General features: G+C 41.0%; 1 pseudogene; it reads right to left on the bottom strand.

Moving 5' to 3' along the window:
- Positions 1–707: 707 nt before the first annotated feature.
- Positions 708–1,120, bottom strand: LOC100455250 (10 kDa heat shock protein, mitochondrial-like; annotated as a pseudogene).
- Positions 1,121–4,967: the final 3,847 nt, after the last annotated feature.

Consider the following 4,967-nt stretch of genomic DNA (forward strand, 5'->3'; position numbering starts at 1 on the left):
ACAGGCGCACACTACCATGCCTGGAGAATTTTTTTGTATTTTTAATAGAGAAGGGGTACTTTTATGTACAACTATATCCCAAATATTGCATGGGACATATTACATCAGAAATAATTCAGCTGGGTGTGGTGGCTCATGCTTATAATCTCAACACTTTGAGAGGCTGAAGCAGGAGGATTACTTGAGCTCAGAAGTTTGAGACCAACCTGGGCAGCATAGTGAAACCCTGTCTCTACAGAAAAAAAAATAGCTGGGCATCTTGGTTTGCACCTGTGGGCCCAGCTACTGGGCTGAGAGGCTGAGAGGCTGAGGTGGGAGGACCACTTGAGCCCAGGAGGTCAAAGCTGCAGTGAGTGGTGATCACACCACTGCACTCCAGCCTACGCAACAGAAAGAGACCCTATCTCAAAAAACCAAAAACCCCACAATTCATCATTTATCTGAAATTCAAATATAAGTGGGCATCTTGTAGTTTTATTTGCTGACTTGGGCAACCTGAACCCCGCCTTCAGCACCAAGGCCTGGACTCTCACTGGCCCATTAGATCAGCAGTTAGTTCCACGGCCATTGAGAGCCAAGATGAGAAGTTTTGTTGGCTGCCTGAGGGAGAAACAGGATTTTCTTCCTCTGGATCTGAGGCTGAGGATCTCATGATTTGGGGTTGGTGTTGCAGCCACGTTGTGCCATGGTAGATCAGCATGGATTTCAGAACTTCAGTGGAATGGGCAGCTTCATGTTGATGCCATTTCAATAGTGACTTATTTCAGTCTACGTACTTTCCAAGAATGTCACCATCTCTAAATAGGAAATAATCCTTGTCATCTAGAACTACTTTGGTGCCTCCATATTCTGGGAGAGGAACTTTATCTCCAACTTTCACGCTAACTGGTTGAATCTCTCCACCCTTTCCTTTAGAACCCGATCCAACAGCGACTACTGTTGCTTGCAATACTTTTCCTTGAGATATTTCTGGAAGCATAATGCCTCCTTTGGTTACAGTTTCAGCAGCACTCCTTTCAACCTATACTCGGTCAAAGAGTGGAAGAAACTTTCTAAATGCTTGTCCTGCCATGACTTCCTCCGCCTCAGACTCGTACTCTGCTCTAGTGTAGCACCGCAAGGAGAGCAAGGAGAGGAAGGATGGCACACAATGATAATGGTTGATAATGATAATAACAATAGTTACTGAGCACTTTCTATGTCCTGCTCCGAGTAAAGAATTTTAGCTCATTATTCTATCTATAGTCTTACGCTTGACTCTAAAGGTGAAGGTCAGGGTGAAATTTGCTAGGTTGAACCATAGCAATTTTCTGGCTCCATTTAGCAGTTTTCTCTCACGACCAGGTGAGATGGCTTAGTGATGACACCCAGGGACCCTGGCTTCTTCGCTTTTGCTCAGTCACAATCCTTAGCATGAAGTTCTTGTCTTTAAGGCCACAAGGTGGCTGCTGCTCTTACCATGTCAGAACAGGGAGGAAAAGCTAGGTGGCCTTCCCCGGGAAGCCTGTGTCTTCTACTCAGGAAGCCATTCCCAATATATTGGGGCATTACTTTTTCATAATTTCTACAATTATTGCCCCACTTTAGCAATGAAGCACCTGGAGCACAGAGATAGCAGGTAACTTGTTCCAAGGTTAACAGTTAGTGTGTTAGTAGGGTTTTCTACGGCAACAGAACCAACAGAATGCAATATATGGAGAGAGAGAGAGAGAATCCGTATAAATAATCTATATCCATATCCGTGTGTGTGTGTGTGTGTATGGAGAGAGAGAGAAACTTCTAGAAAAACAGAACAAATATAATGATAATGTGTAGGGGAGGGTGACAGGAAGAGATATATTTTAAGGAATTGGGCCATGTAATTGTGGGACTGGCAAGTCCAAACTTTGCAGGGCAGGCTGACGAGCTGGAGTCCCAGGGAAGAATTTTGATGTTGCCACTGGAGTCTGAGGGGTGTCTGAAGGGTCCCTGGGGGCACAGAGTAGGTAACTTCTTCCAAGGTTACGCAATTAGTGTATTAGTAAGGGTTTTCCAGAGAAGCAGAACCAATATAATGTTCTGTCTATCTATCTATCTATCTATCTATCTATCTATCTAGTCTATCCATCCATCCATCCATCCATCCATCTACCTATCTATCTACACACACATATATCTAGAGAGAAGAGAATCTATCTATCTGAGAGTATATCCATATCTATATCCATATATGTGTGTATATACATATATCTCTATATATGTATATCTATCTATCATCTATCTATCTATCTATCTATCTATCTATATTTATATATAATAGAGAAAGAGAGAGAAAGTTCCAGAGAAACAGAACCAATATAATGTGTGGTGGAGGGAGAGAGGGAGAGAGATTTATTTTAGGGAATTGGGCCATGCAATTGTGGGGCTGGCAAGTCCAAACTTTGCAGTGCAGGCTGGCCGGCTGGAGTCCCCAGGGAAGAACTGATGTTGCAACTGGAGTCTGAAGGGCGTCTGGAGGCAGATTTCCCTGTTCCTCAGAGAACCTCAGTCTTATTTCTCTTAAGGCCTTCAACAGATTGGACGAGCCCCATGTACATTATAGAAGGTCATCTGCTTTACTCAAAGCCCACTGATCCAAATGTTTATCTATTCTAGAAAATGCCTTCATAGTGACATTTAGATTGGTTGACCAAATATCTGGGTAACTTGGCCCAGTCAAGTCAACACCTAAATGTGCCATGCAGCTGGTAATTTAGAGAAGCTGGGAATCAAATCCTTCTGGGCTCTCCACAGCCCAGGCTCTCTCATTTGCCGCCATTTATATAACTCACACAGCTTCTGTGAAGAAAAAGCATTACATGTAGGGAAGGCAATTTTTATCCTTCATAAGAACACTGAATAGCAGATCTTTATTCTGTCCCTACACAAATCACTTGAATTTACCTTTTTATTTTAAAATAAAGTACAGATACTGAAAGTCACATGAGAGAATTATATAGCTTAATGGACAATATAAGCTGAATATCCAAAGCAGCCACCCAGCTCAAAAAAGAGAGATTTGCTGGCAAAGAAACACCTTTGTGTATTGCATCCCAACCCCAGTTCACTTCCTTTCCCCAAAGTAACCATGATCTTGACTAGGAATTGGCTTGACAGCTGTTTTTACAAATAAGGTTTTATTGGCACACAGCGACACCCAGACATTCCTTGACTTTTCTGTGGCTGCTTTCACGCTGCAATGGCAGAGTTGAGTGGCTGTAACAGAGACTGCCTGGCCCTCAAAGTCTTAAAAAATGTTTACTACAGAAAAAGTTTGCTGACCCCTGATGTTGACTTGCACAGTGGTAATTTCCTTGAGTTTTAAAATAGTTTTATTATTCAAGTGTTCATTCCTAAACACTATAGTTTAGTCTTGCCTTTTCTTTGTATGTCTTTTAAATCTCATTTAATCTACAGGTTCTCCTTCCAGCCCTTTATTTTCCTTGCAGTTTATTTGTGGAAGGCAGAGGCCATTGAACCTACAGTTTCCGCTGTCTAGATTTTGCGGTTGTATCCTCTTGGTGCAGTTTAGCAAGCTCTTCTGTTTGCTGTATCTCCTGCAAATTGACAACTGAACCCAGAGACTTAATCAGACTTGGGTTCAATCCCTCTGGCAAGACTTGACTGTGTGTTCACTCAGCAGTAGGCATAGAATGTCTGTTCATCTTTCTTTCTGAGATGCCACAGCTGCCAAGGGATGATGCCTAGATGTGATCATTTATTATGATTTTCAAAATGTTGACATTCTGATTGAATCAATTCTTTTTTATGTATAACTTGCAAGACTTTTAGAAAGAAATACTTTGCCTCATCTTTCGAGTTCCTCGCAGTTCATATAGGAAAAACAGGTGAAGGCTTCATTATTTTTCTTTATCAGTTTTTGAGATACTGCATTGATTCTCTATTGTTGATATTATTATTTGCCTCATTATAACATAATAAGGTATGTAATGAGTTTCAATCCATGGCATTTATTAGCCTAATCAAAGCTCAAGTTATCCCACTTTTGCCAGTGAGAGCCTTTTCAATATGGCTCCTGAGTCTTTCTGAGATGACCCTGAAGTCTGATAGGTCTTTTGCTGTTTGATATGACAAGATGTTCTAAATTCATCTTCTACATTTTTCTGTCCCAGATCTGGAGGAAGCCTTCCTTTCCCTCTTTTAAGATGGTATTTCAAATAGAATACTACACAGCCATAAAGAAGAACGAGATCATGTCCTTTGCAGCAACATGGATGGAGCTGGAGGGTATTATCCTAAGCAAACTGACACAGGAACAGAAAACCAAATACTGCATGTTCTCACTTATAAGAGGGAGCTAAACATTAAGTACATATGGACACAAAGAAGGAAACAATGGACACTGGGGCCTACTTGAAGGTGGAGGGTGGGAGAAGGGAGAGGATAGAAAAACTACTTATCAGGTACTATGCTATTACCGGGGTGATGAAAAAATCTGTACACTAAACCCCCACAACATGTAATTTACCTATATAACAAACTTGCACATGTACCCCTGAACCTAAAATAAAAGTTTACACACACACACACAAAGTATATATACACACATGTGTGTATATATAAGTACATACACATATGTGTGTGTATATATATATGTATATATATTAATATATGAATTTTGTTTGGAGGGACACAAACCTTCAGATTATAGCAATGCAAATATTTTTGCTTTGCATCTTTTGTACAGTCTTATCCACCCGGGACCTGTGCCTCTTGTCCCCACCCTCTCACTTGAAATTTGAGGTTTATAGGTGTTCTGATTTTTGCCCTGAGTTCTTGCATGCTGATTATGCTTTGTGCCCTGTATATTTGGAAGTCAGTTTTGCTAGTTATAAAATCCTCAACTCACAATTTCTTCCCTTGAATAAGTATGGTACTCCGTTTTCTACTGGCATACGGTGTTGCTTTCAAAAAGTTTGATGCCAATA

The sequence above is a fragment of the Pongo abelii genome, chromosome 21, assembly GCF_028885655.2.
Source record: "Pongo abelii isolate AG06213 chromosome 21, NHGRI_mPonAbe1-v2.0_pri, whole genome shotgun sequence".
Lineage (NCBI taxonomy): Eukaryota > Metazoa > Chordata > Mammalia > Primates > Hominidae > Pongo > Pongo abelii.